Below are 15009 nucleotides of genomic sequence, written 5' to 3' on the forward strand. Positions count from 1 at the left end.
GTGCCACGCCAATCACAGATCATGGTAAGCAACCGCATGAGCCCTTGGTGTGCATGTTAATGATCAACTATACCAGAGAGAATGAAAGCTGGTCGCTGATCTATATAACGCTTAGAATGAAACAAAACGCTAATGTATAGGCAACGCAGATAATCGACTATAAAGTGGGATGAGAGAGAAGAATGAGGAAGGGGATATTACCTCATTTTATTGAGTTGCCTCATCACGCTGCCGTATATGGATTCAGCCTGAGCAATCTTGTAGGAGTGAGTAGGTATGGTGGGCAGCAGTAGCGTATGATGTCCTCCCTCTTTGTCGTTCCTAGCAGCCTTTTAATTCGTCATGGTTCTTAATTCCTTGACATAGGTCCTGGCTCCTGCTTCTCATTTACGACTGCCCGATTTTTAATAATGTAAAGATTTGGCCGCTATATTTTTATCTCTTCAGCGCATATCGCGAAGGCCATGTGATCAGCCGAATCTTTCGTAGTCGAATATTTGAACTCAGAGTCCTTGCTGCGTGTCTCGCCTCTCGACCATCTTCGTTTCCTTGTATTTCGCCTAATCACACAATTAGTTATTATTGCGAATGCATGGACGATCTCTCCCAATTATTCAACTTCTCAAATATCATTCAGACCAAACGTGTCAATGAGAAATTTGCAGACCATCCTGAAAAATTACCGATCCAGCTTTCTGTTGCTCAATACGTGCTGCATAAAAGTTTTCCCAAGCTTGACAGAAAGCCCGCTAAACACGAAAAGTGCCGGGCGACTGATCACGTGGCACTTTTTTGTATTTCGCGGGCTTTCGTACTTCACGGGCTGTTCAGATAAGCTTTCAATGCAGCGCAACAGAAACAAAGAATGAACACAAGGGCCGACTTTCAACGTGCTGTATTTATAATGGATTACCAACAAGCCCAGTCCCACACATATTGCTTCCATATAGGTAGATACGGTCAATATAAGCCAGATGTCTTTTTTAAATAATAATGGTTGTTTATAATAATACGGCGCCTGGAAACCAAACATCACACGTTGCTGTAGATTTGCGCAGGTGACGTCACGGCTCCGATCGCGCACTCCTATAGTCATACTAAGAGGTATTGGTGCACCGCTCAATCAAGTATACGAGTAAACCGGTTGTTTCACACAACTTAAACCAAGGTTTTTTAAAAAAAAATGTTTAACCACAGCTGGGGGAAACTAACGACATATGGTTTGCCGTCATGTGACGCTCCTCAAAGTATGTTTATATATATTCCGCTGAACCTGTTAATTAACCGAGATAAATTATTCAATTCTTCAACGTACGTTTCGTTACGCTACAGAAGGGCTTCAGAAATGACCAATGCAATTTTTTTTTCGGCAACGTACATGCTGCGTGGTTATTTCTTTTCGGCGTTTAAAGAAGCCCGCGAAACATGAAATAAAGCCACATGACTGCTCTCATGAGCTATCGTATTGCAGCGCTCCCAACCGTGCTTCGAAACTATAGCTTATCAGGGACGACGGCGCCTCCTTTCCTTGTGCCACCGTCAAATATGGTGACGCACTGTGAAGCCGATGCCTAAGGCCGCGGCCACTCAGTTTGCCACGGTTCTTTCGCTAGAAGCACAGTTGAGAGCGCTACAATACGACAGCTCTTGAACGCAGCCACGTGGTTTTATTTAATGTTAGCGTGGAAGCTTGGGCTTGTTGGTTGTTCATTGGAAAAAGAACGCAGCGAAAAAAAGGCAGGGACACAAGAGAGCGCTGTGTGCATGTCGCTCTCGTGTCCCTGTCTTTTTTGCGCCTTGTCCTTTTTCCAGTTTTGTTTCATATTTCGCGGGCTTTCTTTAAACGCCGAAAAAAATCGCCGCGCAGCATGTACGTACGTTGCCACAGCAATTGAATCGGTCGTTTCTGAATACCCTCTACAACGTAACGAAACACACTTCTCCGTAAAGGGAATATCAAAAGCTTTACACAAACGAACTTAGTTAATTAAGTAATTAAGCGTAACATAAACAATACTCTAAGGAATCTCACATGAAGGAAAATCACATGTCGTTGGTTTCGTTCAGCTGCGGCTAGCCACTTTTTTTTTTTTAATCCTTGGTACAACTTACGGAGGAGTGTGCAATGGAAGTCGGTGGTAACTCCGTTAGGCAGGATACCAGTAAACTATCGCAGGAGACGAAAGATCTGATCAAGAAACGCCAATGTATGAAAGCCTCTAACCCTACAGCTAGAACTGAACTGGCAGAACTTTCGAAGTTAATCAACAAGCGTAAGACAGCTGACATAAGGAAGTATAATATGGATAGAATTGAACATGCTCTCAGGAACGGAGGAAGCCTAAAAACAGTGAAGAAGAAACTAGGAATCGGCAAGAATCAGATGTATGAGTTAAGAGACAAAGCCGGCAATATCATCACTAATATGGATGAGATAGTTTAAGTGGCTGAGGAGTTCTATAGAGATTTGTACAGTACCAGTGGTACCCACGACGATAATGGAAGGGAAAATAGTCTAGAGGAATTCGAAATCCCACAGGTAACGCCGGAAGAAGTAAAGAAAGCCTTTGGAGATATGCAAAGGGGGGAGGCAGCTGGGGAGGATCAGATAACAGCAGATTTGTTGAAGGATGGTGGGCAGATTGTTCTAGAGAAACTGGCCACCCTGTATATGCAATGCCTCATGACCTCGAGCGTACTGGAATCTTGGAAGAACGCTAACATTATCCTAATCCATAAGAAAGGGGACGCCAAAGACTTGAAAAATTATAGACCGAACAGCTTACCGTCCGTTGCCTACAAACTATTTGCTAAGGTAATCGCAAATAGAATCAGGAACACCTTAGACTTCTGTCAAGCAAAGCACCAGGCAGGATTCCGTAAAGGCTGCTCAACAATAGATCATATTTACACTATCAATCAGATGATAGAGAAATGTGCGGAATATAACCCTTATATATAGCTTTCGTTGATTACGAGAAAGCGTTTGATTCTGTCGAAACCTCAACAGTCATGGAGGCATTACGGAATGAGGGTGTAGACGAGCCGTATGTAAATATACTGAAAGATATCTATAGCGACTCCACAGCCATCGTAGTCCTCCATAAAGAAAGCAACAAAATCCCAATGAAGAAAGGCGTCAGGCAGGGAGATACGATCTCTCCAATGCTATTCACAGCATGTTTACAGGAGGTATTCAGAGACCTGGAGTGGGAAGAATTGGGGATAAAAGTTGATGGAGAATACCTTAGCAACTTGCGATTCGCTGATGATATTGCCTTGATTAGTAACTCAGGGTACCAATTGCAATGCATGCTCACTGACCTGGAGAGGCAAAGCAGAAGAGTGGGTCTAAAAATTAACCTGCAGAAAACTAATGTTTAACAGTCTCGGAAGAGAATAGCAACTTACAATAGGCAGTAAGGCACTGGAAGTCGTAAGGGAATACATCTACTTAGGGCAGGTAGTGACGGCGGATCCGGATCATGAGACGGAAATAATCAGAAGAATAAGAATGGACTGGGGTGCGTTTGGCAGGCATTCTCAGATCATGAACAGCAGGTTGCCATTATCCCTCAAGAGAAAAGTGTATAATAGTTGTGTCTTACCCGTATTCACCTACGGGGCAGAAACCTGGAGGCTTACGAAAAGGGTTCTACTCAAATTGAGGACGACGCAACGAGCTATGGAAAGAAGAATGATGGGTGAAACATTAAGGGATAAGAAAAGAGCAGATGGGGTGAGGGAACAAACGCGAGTTAATGACATCTTAGTTGAAATCAAGAAACATAAATGGGCATAGGCAGGACATGTAATGAGGAGGGAAGATAACCGATGGTCATTAAGGGTTACGGACTGGATTCCAAGGAAAGGCAAGCGTAGCAGGGGGCGGCAGAAAGTTAGGTGGGCGGATGAGATTAAGAAGTTTGCAGGGACGGCATGGCCACAATTAGTACATGACCGGGGTTGTTGGAGAAGTATGGGAGAGGCCTTTGCCCTGCAGTGGGTGTAACCAGGCTGATGATGATGATGATGATGATGATGATGATGATGATGATGATGATGACAAGTTACGGGAAGCACCCTGTATAAGGAATGCATGTTTGACAGTGCGATTCGAGACTGTGGACGTTCGCACTTGACGAATGTTTAGCACCGAATAAAACAAACATAGAAATAAAATATCGGCTCTCCCATCACTTATTTACGCGTTCGGACCGGCACTCGATGAGCCACTCACTCGGCCACATCGGGTGCCGTGCCATTCGTAGCGGCACACGGCCACCGCCGCAGAATAGACGACGGCGTTCGGCGTGGGCGCACCGTTCTGGGAGCGAATAAAGTTCGATCGCGTGCATTTTACATGAACCCGGCACCGAAACGGGCATCTACACTTTTTAAACCCGTTAGGGACAAATTAGAACGCGACGAGAAAGAAGAAAACTTGCGTGACAAAAAAAAAATACAGCCTAAAACAGGCCGGAACGAGCAGAGGAAGAAGACTGCACAGCAGAAAGAAGAGCGAGAGCTTGAGTTGCAGGGAGGAACAAAATCGCAGGAAAAGCGCGGGATACGGAGGAGAAGAGGGAGGCTGCCACACCAGGCAGCTGTGCGACAATCAGATCACGAGGATTAGGAGCAGCTTGCCGCCTAACTCGGCAGCGCCGCTGTATCACCGCGGGCTCCGGCGAAAAATGCATTACCGGCTCGTTTTCGCGACCTCGGAATCCTTGTCGTGATGCGATCAAACCTCGCGCCCGCCGCCACCCGTCTTCCTTATCCGTTTCTGGATCTCCGAGCTTTTCGAGCCACTCTCGTCTTCTACCCTCGCGTTCCTCTCCTGCTGCTTGCTCACTTGCTTTCTGGCGCCGCGACGGCCACGCGGTTGCAAACGCACTATACAACACCGGGCACGCCACTAACAAACACACGCTATGGCACTACGAACGCGGTAGCGAGCAACTGTTTCAACGTATAAGCAGAACATAAAAAAAGACAGATGGAGCTCCATAGCATGGCCTGATGTATTTATTACGCAATATAACTGGAACCGCTCGGTGTAACGCCCTGCCTGCGAAAATCTCGCCTGTCGCCGTTGTCTGCTTCGCGCCTTGCATGCGACCCCCCCCTCCCCCTTTTTTTTTTCTTATTCTCTTCGAGGACTGCGCGGAATATCTTGGGTTCAGTCATTCGTCCAATGCTTCCCTCCAGGCCGCGGACGAGGAGCAAAATGGAAGCGAACGGCAACGCTGCGCCTCTGCACAGGAGAGCGCCGTGCACAAAAGTGCAAAACACCCCAAAGCCGTTCGTCAAGCACGTGTGTCAGAACCTTTTCTTGGGGATCCAGTGGGGAAGGTTCACTCGTCCTCATCCTCGCCGCCACAAATGCAGCGCTCAATATCAAACCGAAGCGAGGAGAACGCAGCAGCAAAGGAAGGGAACGGAGCAACCAGCACCCACGAGAGGTTTTCGTGAGGCAGATGGCGAACGATAAACCGAGGAAATGGGGGTAGGGGGGGACTCTCGAAACGCTACGCTAACCAGTCGCAGCGGAGCAGAGGTGCTCTAGCTAACGGGCCAAGGAGGAATAAAGAGTCGCAACGCCGACTTTCTGCGGGTACGGTTGCTGTCCCGGCGTAACGAAGTCTCGCGCGAGCGCGAGGCCTAACGAGGTTAATCCCGTCTTCCCGGGTGGAGGGTGAAGGTTAGCTGGCGGGTTCGGGGTGAAGAAGGTCCTGCGCAGGGACTTGGCAGACTCGGTCTCCGGCGGCGGCAGTGCGTTCATCCCTCCGCCGCTGCCTGCCTGTACTGTGTACCATTGGAGACCGAGAGCCGAATTCTCTTTCTGTGACCTCCGTTGAAACTGAAAAATTCTTCACGAGAGTTGGCAATGAGTCTTGTGTTAAAATAAACAGTCTCGTGCCGCATTGTCGACTCTATTTCGAGTTGTGAAATTACTCGTGGGATAGCTATATATGATGACACACGGGTAGCATCGACGAAGCTATACAAGTGCGGCCGCATTTATCTATATTTGTTCCGGTAACAAAACTGTTAACAAATCCCGAAAACATTTGCGCAACTTTAAGTAATCATATACAGTAAACATTCGGTACAACAGTGTCATCGGGACAGAAAATTTACGTTCTTCACAGTAACACATATGATGTACACTCCGAGAGCGCGTGAACTCATAAAACGTACACTGAAGCAAAGCCGCTCTCTATACAGCGGCCACGTGAGCACTGGTGAAACTCTGCTTGCACCTGTGAATAGCTGCCTCGTCTTCGATGACCATCGCGTGATTATGTTAGCCCCAAAAAGCTACCACCTAGCGCATGCGTGACCTTCGCTGCGCTCTGTGCCTCGGCAGGTTCGTAGCAAGAAACGCAAATTTACAGCTCCGCACTAAATGGTCCCGTGGGGATTTTTTTATGCGAAGCATATTACGAGGGCTCAACCCAGCTCCTCAGGCGCGGCGGTGACCATGAAATCACGTGACACCGTGACGTCACGACAGAGGAGAAGTGGCTTTGGCTCAACTCTTGCAAGACGGGCTGGGTGGGAATCGAACCAGGGTCTCCGGAGTGTGGGACGGAGACGCTACCACTGAGCCACGAGTACAACGCTTCAAAGCGGTACAAAAGCGCCTCTAGTGAATGCGGTGTTGCCTTAGAAACGCGCTGTTTCTAAGGGCCCGTACATGGTCAGTCCGCCCGTCCGTTCCGCCCGCTTCCGCCCGCGTGCGTATGGCTCTCTACTGGTGAGCGAGGAGCGGACGCAAGTTTCCCGTCCGGCCGCCTGCTCGTCTCTCATTGGCTGGTCCGAGGCGGATGGTTCGGCTGTCGTCACAGCAAACATGGCGCGTGCTCGAAGCGACGGGAAGCGGGGACGTAAGGCCTAAGCTACAGCCGCGTCAGAAACAGTCTATTTTTTCTCCTTTTTGTGATTTTTACTGAAGTTATCTGGCACCCACGGAGATAGTAATCGAAAGCAGCAAGCCGGTGTACCCTTCCAGACCTCATCAGTGCGTGCGATCGCCAACAGAAACAGACGGAGCGCAGGAAGTGTGTGTTGTGTTTACGAGAGCGTCGGAAGAAATATTTGAAGCCGTCGACTTCGTGATTTCTTGTGCCATGCTTCGCGTGTGCGTCGCAGACGACAACTCCATCACATACACCTGCATTCTGAGCAGCACACACGTTCAAGGCGTAGCGAAATAAGTAGCGTCCGACTGGCGCACCCAGTGTACACGTTTGGTTTCTGCTCTGTGTATGCGGATCGTTGCACGAAGTGGTGAACGCCAGCTCTTCGCAACTTTCAGAAGTAATGATACGATCAGTAGCGATAAGTTTTTATCGCCTCGTTATCGCTGCCATTCTGCGTGTGCTATACTGCGTGAGAGCCGTTTTGCCGGCTGCGATGCGCCGTGGTGACCGCGACGTCCGAGCTGTGTTCTTGCTGTTATGAAGTGTGTTTCTATACTGCGTGTGAGCCGTTTTGCCGGTTGCGACGCGTCGAGGTGACCGCGACGTCCGAGCTGTGTTCTTGCTGTTATGAAGTGTGTTTCTATACTGCGTGTGAGCCGTTTTGCCGGTTGCGACGCGTCGAGGTGACCGCGACGTTCGAGCTGTGTTCTTGCTGTTATGAAGTGCGTTTGCAAGCTACAAACCGTGATATATATGTGCGATGTGTCGCAGCGTTGCGGGGTGTAGAAGTGCTCGTTCTACGCGATGTGCGTTTGCTCAGAAGTGAGCTGTGCAGAAGTGTTGCCGATCGCGTTTTCATATTTAGTACCCTTACAGATAAGCCCTATCACACCGGCCTTTTCTGCTTCGTACATCTATCGTTTCTTTCAAAAGTTGTTACTGCACGGTTGGAGATGCTTATATCGGTGGGGGGAAATTAGGGAACATCATAATAATTGCATACGTCAAGACGTTCAGCGCTTTCGTGAAATGTGGACGCCCCTGAGAGCACTAATGTCATGAATGCAAATTTCTGGCAGCCTTGATTTTCATAATGTGGACACTAGTGTGAAGATCAAGAATTTCTAGATTTCACGAAGTAAATTGCTTTATATTTTGTGATGCAAGTGGCTTACATAGCCAAAAATCTGAGCTGCTTGTTTTTGACTAGTGACTAAGCACAGAGTCTGTTTGTGAAGACACTAGTGGCATGGTAGATGAATATGTTATAGGTAGGAACTGGATACTACTTCTTATTAACTAAAAATTTTGCGCTTGCTGACAAAAAGCAATATGAATGCAAAAATGAACACGTAGGACGAGTAGTAACAAGTAAGTGTCACAGGTGTGGTGTTATATAACATTTTGCTAGCAGCCAGCAGAACTGCGTGAAATAAATTTTGCCCAGAGTTCTTCCTCACTGGCCAGCCACGGTCACCTTACTAATGCAGGCAGAATTCGGTAAGCAAAAGTTTGTGGTTACTTTGTTTATCCACTCTATTTGATTATCTGGTTCGTGGCGCCTGTTTTGGCACGAGCCTTCAGTTTAAAGCTAACAATAGCACAAGTACCAGCATTGTATGCCTGACAGGTGCTTTATTTTCTTTCCTCATGTTCATTCTGCCAACAGTCATTAGCAAATAATGTGCATTAAACTGACTTGGGCCTGTAAAGTTGGGCCTGTAAAGTATGTCCATTAAATGTTTTTCCAGTGCACTTTCATCTGCCAGTAAGTTTACTGCTACCTATCATTCGTGGGTGCGGGATGTTGGACGCTATAAGTGGCTATCTGACTGATCTTCATTTTGAATAGGCCACAGTTCCACTCACTAACTGAACCGTTTTCAGCTGCACTGCCAGACTATAGAAAGGGGGACCTCGCCTCTTGTCATTCTTTAGCATGCTCATGGCCACAGTGCGTTGTCCCTGAGAAGTCAGCTGCTATCACAATTTAAAAAGTGCCTATTGGCTTCTATGAGTTTATCCTGAGCACGAATTTTCACAGTTATGTAAGCATTAGTTATGTGACCGAAGCCAGCCAATGAGCACGAACTGCTGGCAAAATTTTGAAGCGACTCTACAGGCAGAGTGTCTGCTCCCTATATTATGTTAGCCACACTGCTTTGTCAGTGTGCTGAATTGTTCTTTTTTTACAGAAATTTACTACCCAGCCAGAAAAGATATTGCCAGACCATGAATTTTAGGCCTGTACACATGGTCACTTCTTTATTTTAAGATATTCTGGACATGACACCCAAGTCTAGCTTAGATTAGCAACATCAGCTTAACTTATGCATGGAGTTGAGTTGCTTCCTGTGTGAAAAAAAGTCATTGCATTGCTAATAGGAATTAGACTGGTACAAAAAATTATTTGTCTTTATGGCTTGTAGTATAAGTGGTGCTGTTCATTTGATGCACACAGTAACACGTGAACACAAATGTATGTGTACCTTGCATTTATGTGCATGTGTGTGTGAATAAAACAGCACAACTTCTAATATCAAGGCACGTTGTACCAACTATACCCATTAAAGATGTTCTATGTGGCATTCAGCCGATCTTATTGAAATTTTATCACATGGTGCAGTTACAACGTTTCATACCTGTATGTAAACCAATTTAATAACTGTATTCACTGCATGTGAGAATGCATATTTTAGGCCAATGCAGTGCCTGGGGTACCAACGTTTTAGTTAGCTTTGCCACAGCTTATTAGAGGGATCTTGTTGATTATGCCATCCAAACAACTCGTATAAAGGTTTGTGTTTAGTATACCAGCAGTGAAATACTGAATGCAGCTGCAATTCTTTGTATACTAGTGAGATTAATTCCACTGCTCATTGTTCTGCAACATGTTCTTCAGTCACACTTGTTGACAGTATTTGGCGTCATGAGTTCTAGACTAATTTTCACATGGGCCTTTCGATGAAGTCAAATCTGTCTCTTCAACAGTCAGTTTAGTGGAAAGCCACCACTGAACCAATAGCTCAAAGACCAATTCCTGCATGCTTTTTGCCAATTGGGTAGTGCGCGGAAACTATGTGTGATACATCACTTCAGCTACACCAATAATCACACAACTAAACCTGCCACATATAGTTAAGTCATTGATATAGGCAGAGGAACATGATGCACGTATGTAACAGTTACTCATCCCTTGAAATGTCAATGATCCAAACCTTTGCGAGCATATCAGTCACAACCATCCAGCAGCACAAGTGGGAACACTTGTGCTATCACAAGCGAAAACAAGTACAATAGTACTGCCGTCTCAGCTGGTTTGTCGTGATTACTTTGCCTGCAAGTTCCTTGTTTATATTGGATAGGCTTCCTACTTTATAAATTAACAGTTTTCACAACATTTACTGTGCTAATGAAGGCACAGCACAGATACCAGTACTGAAGGAGGTATATACAAGTAGGGCAGAGAACTTGTGGGTAAGCTCAAAAATAAACGGGTAAAACTATGTCGAACAAACCATTTTCACATTAGAAGATATGTCATTGGCAATTAATGCACATGCAATAAGTGCCCTGTGTGGGAGATTGAGACCTGTGATGCCAAACACCTGTTTGCCTTTTAAATATTGACAAAGAAAAATTCCAGTCTGTACTTCTGTGTCGGAGGGTACAATATCAAAGGAGAGGTGCAAAACGGATTTTGCATGTAGTAGTCCCTTATGAATGTGCTACTCAAGTTGTGCCAAGCATAGCCATCTGTGTGCAAAGCATTGGACAAGGTACCATATGTATGTCTGACACATTAAAAATCTTTTGCATTGAACATTCTGAGCTCTAAATGTTATGCATGCTGTTTTCAGCTACAAATAGCGTGCATACATATTTGACCGGCTCCACAAAGAGCTGATGTGACAAAAAAAATGTGTATACCTTAGTGTTATGTTGCTTAGCATGGTGTCTCAGTTTACTTAACACAGTTTTGAATTTACAGATTGCTTCACATGTTTATAGCTAAAAACCACAGAAAACTCCTTGCATTGTGACTGCGAGGTCACAACACGAGGATTTGTGTGGTATCCTTCCTGTTCATCGGTGTGTCCTTGCACTATAAATGTAAAACGTCACACCTGCAAACCTGAGCATCCAACTATACATTTCAAACACTTTTTTGAATGCTTGGCAGTTATGCTTACAAGCACATTGTGACAGCAAAGCTACACCACCTTAATTTAACTGCGATGTAAAGGGTTGTTTGTGCATAGCCAAGCTGTTCTAGCGTGCCTGCAGGGATACAGCATTGTCCAGTGGCGCCGTATAGTTCAGGCGTAACAGTGAACTAGTAAACAAAGCGGCTGATAATACTAAGCTGACCCATATGTAGGAGCATTGCATTATCTAACCCACACGCAAAGTTGCTTTCAGTGTACTGAATAACCACAGCTTTGATTTACCAAGTTATATTGCTGCACACACACAGCACTGAAACAAAGTCTGTACAATGGTGAGAAATGCGCCAAGGAATGAAAGATTACTTGTGATGTGTGGATTTGAATAGTAGATGTGAATGCATACCCAATTCACCAGTATGCATGTTTTCTTTTGGAACAATTTTACATTTGGCACAGAGGCTGAGCCACTACGGCCTCTTGACTGCATATTTCTGTGCTCTCACAGTGCTAATGGGAGTATCATTCATTTGGCTACCCGAATAGTGAATACGTAATAGAGCACTACAATCTTTCAGTTTTACACAGAACACCTTGTGCATTATTCACAAAGCTGAACCTAAGGAACTATTCGCTGGTTTGCTATGGAAATAAAAAAATGGCAATGAATGTTTCCTCACTTTTTGTGTGGCCCTGTCTTCTGCCCTACGTGCCTTCATTTCATTGTCATGAGCATGTTAAAACAGCAACTAATTAAAAAATACAAACACAAAACTACTAACTACATCAACCTTTTCACACCACAAGAGGTCACTGAACTCACTGCTAAGCTACACTTGATAATCTCGGTTTGCTTTCAAATAAATACAGGCACTGGCCAGCTGTTTATGTTTTGCTGTGCATTTTTCATTTTTCTAAAACACGGCTGTGCATGAGCTAGCTAGGTTGTTACTGCATAAATAAATAAACATGCAGCCCATGCCCAACTACTCATATAACCTGAGTAGAGCTTATTTTTTATATGTAGAGCAATCAAAATAGAACACGCACGTATGATGCTGACAGTATCAAACAGTCTCAAGTCCAACATCCTTGTTTGGTGCCATGGGTGAGAGGGAGCATGACTGTCAAGGTACTACTGAATTTTGTGCGCTTCGGTAATGTTTGTACATTGTTGAAATGTTAAATTAGGTATGTTAAGTAGAGAAGGTGGCAACATATTGGCCACCCAGGCTGGCAGGAAAGAATGTAATTGTTCGATTTCACTCAAAATAAGTTTTCTTATCAGCAATGTAAGTTATATGCTTTCCAATAAATACTCCCCTTGGAAACATCTCATGAGTATACATATATCTGCATAAGGTCACCGCTATACATACACATTGCTTTAAGCCAGTCATAGTGAATTGTACACTCACTGCTTAACCTTCAATTCCTTGCTGCATGAAGTTAACCACTTATGCACAACCTTCTTGCACACGGTGAGAACTTCATTCATCGCTGGGCACATCATTTAAGGTTATATTTTGTTTAGAAAGTTTACAAGCAGCAAGTATTAAATTCCTAAGGTGCATGTTTCATGCCTCATCTTTGGTGCCTTTATATCTGTAAAAAAAGAAAAGGCATTCCATGCATCCAACTACTTTAAGCACTCTCATAAAATTGGCAGAGTGAAAAAAAAAAGCACGAGCAAGCGTATCATGTACTCGGAGCCTCACACGCGTGCTCAGTGGTAAAAAGGTGTCTTGGCGACCTACGCAAATGCATTCCGCGACAGATGTGCGTGTGTTCCCGTATTCTCGCAAGCTGTCACTAACACTACAGAAACCGCGCAAAAGTTAAGGCAGCGTGCACTGAAAGTAATCATCCCAGAATACGTCGCGTGCTGCGACGTGATGCGATTGCAATACATCTGTAAAAGGTGGCGCAGATAAGACGACTGTGCAATGTTTCGAAGAAGGATGACGGTGCCAATGCAACAAATAAGGCTGCAGAACAGAATGTGGCAGCCTAGAGTCGCATTTTCGCCGGAACGCGGAAACTGGAAATCACATCTGCAAAAATATGCCAGTGTCGTCTGCTGTCAAAGGTCGTTGCCAACCTTGAACACCTTTGCTCCGCCGAACGGTTGCCAGCTGTCAACAGGCCGCGTCGCCCAATAGGAGTGCGCGTGCGTTCCGCTCGTGCGGATTGAGCGTGCATCGAATTTTGCGACACCTTCCGCCTTTCGGGCTTCCGCTCGCGACCGGACGAGGGCGGAACGGACGGGCGGAGCGACCATGTACGGGCCCTAAGGCGTGCGTCTCTTGCTCAGGCGCACATTTCGTTGCCGCGCCGAACGCTGCTTTGCTCGACGCTCACCGCGTCCAATGCGGGGCGCGTAGTCGCTGCCCTGTAGCCCATTGTCTTACACCCCTTGGCGGGTCGACGGGAACGCTGTCGCGTTCCACTCTTGAAGGCGAAGAAGTAATGCATGAGTTGTTTCTTCGTCTAGCCGAACCAAATATAGCCAAGCAACAGCAGTTCACCAGGCTAAACAGTGGTTCAACAACTAAAATAAAGGCTAGTATGCTTCGCATCCTGGGCTTAACCTTACCTAAGCCACAGCCATTTTTTTTATTCGCACTTGGAATAATCCGATAAGAAAGGCATGCGGCGTGTTCGGTACGACGAGATACCACGAATCAGATAATTATGGGGTTCTCCGTGCCGAAGCCATGATATGATTATGAGGCACGCCATAGTGGGCACTATGGATTAATTTTGACCACCTGAGGCTCTTTAACGTACACCCAATACACGGTACACGGGTGTTCTTGGCATTCCCAGAAAAATGGAATGACCAGAAAAATTAAGGAACACCCAGAATACATGCACTACAAACCACGACCAAAGATTTAGTGACTGCGCGAAGGGAGTAGTCTACAGGATACACTTGTCATGTGGGGCTGATTACGTGGCCCAAACAGGCAGGTGCGTAAACGACAGACTGCGTGAACATCGCTACAACTGCAGCCTGGGCTGGTATTTTGTAGCGATGCCTTTTCCGATTCCATGCTTTTTCAGGCTTTTCGCGCTTGGCCAGTGGTCAGAGCGACGGTCTGCCCACATTATCAACGGCATCAGGCGGCCGTGTGTGGTGGATGATAGCAATAGCATAGAATAAGGCATAAGGCATCGCTACAAAATAGCGGCCCTGATACAAGCATTAGAGCACCTAGCCACTCATTGCGCTTCATGCAAGTGCAATGATGTCTTCTACAAAACGATGATCCTGCTGAAAAGTAGGAACCAAAGAAAAAGAGAGGTCGTGGAAGCATACAACATCAAGTTGGACCCACAGTGCTCGTGTCAGCGCACCATCTGTTTCACTCGGCAATAAAGAGATTAGCATAATCACTGACAATAGAGGGCGTAGGTAGACCGGGAAGAGTATGGAAGAGCACCCCTAGCTGCACATACGTGTAGGCTATATGTGCGCTTCGTTTGCTGAAAAATAAGCCAGTTGATAGTTTGCGCTGAGGTGTTGTGTGTTGTTTTCTCGCTTCAGTGCTGTCCCTTCGTCGCTCTGTGCAAGTGTGTCATGTCGAACCAACTAGCCCACTGCAGAATTTTTTCTGAATCAGCATCATCAACACTTTTGTGCCGAACGGCGCATTTTTTAAACTCAGCTTTACCACCACATCTTCTGCACTGCGCCGTCACGTGTCCTTGAAATCCACCATGGACATTTTAGCTGTGTTCATATGTTTCGGCTGGTTTTTCTTTGTTTGTTGAAAGCCATCAGACCTCACAATTTTATTTGTGCCTGTGGCTGCTAACGACAATCTAAACCGGATCAACCGCCAGGCCACATCTGTGTCGCTCGAGGCACTTGTTCCGGGTCAGATCAAAGATGTAAGGATCAACGCCCG

General features: G+C 45.9%; 1 long non-coding RNA gene across 1 annotated transcript; it reads left to right on the plus strand.

The window, feature by feature from the left end:
• Positions 1-6432: 6432 nt before the first annotated feature.
• On the plus strand, positions 6433-10752 carry LOC135901084 (uncharacterized). The gene is made up of 2 exons (XR_010564016.2): positions 6433-10027; positions 10085-10752. It is a non-coding gene; the product is annotated as an uncharacterized lncRNA (long non-coding RNA).
• Positions 10753-15009: the final 4257 nt, after the last annotated feature.

This window comes from Dermacentor albipictus, chromosome 1, assembly GCF_038994185.2.
Source record: "Dermacentor albipictus isolate Rhodes 1998 colony chromosome 1, USDA_Dalb.pri_finalv2, whole genome shotgun sequence".
Taxonomy (NCBI): domain Eukaryota; kingdom Metazoa; phylum Arthropoda; class Arachnida; order Ixodida; family Ixodidae; genus Dermacentor; species Dermacentor albipictus.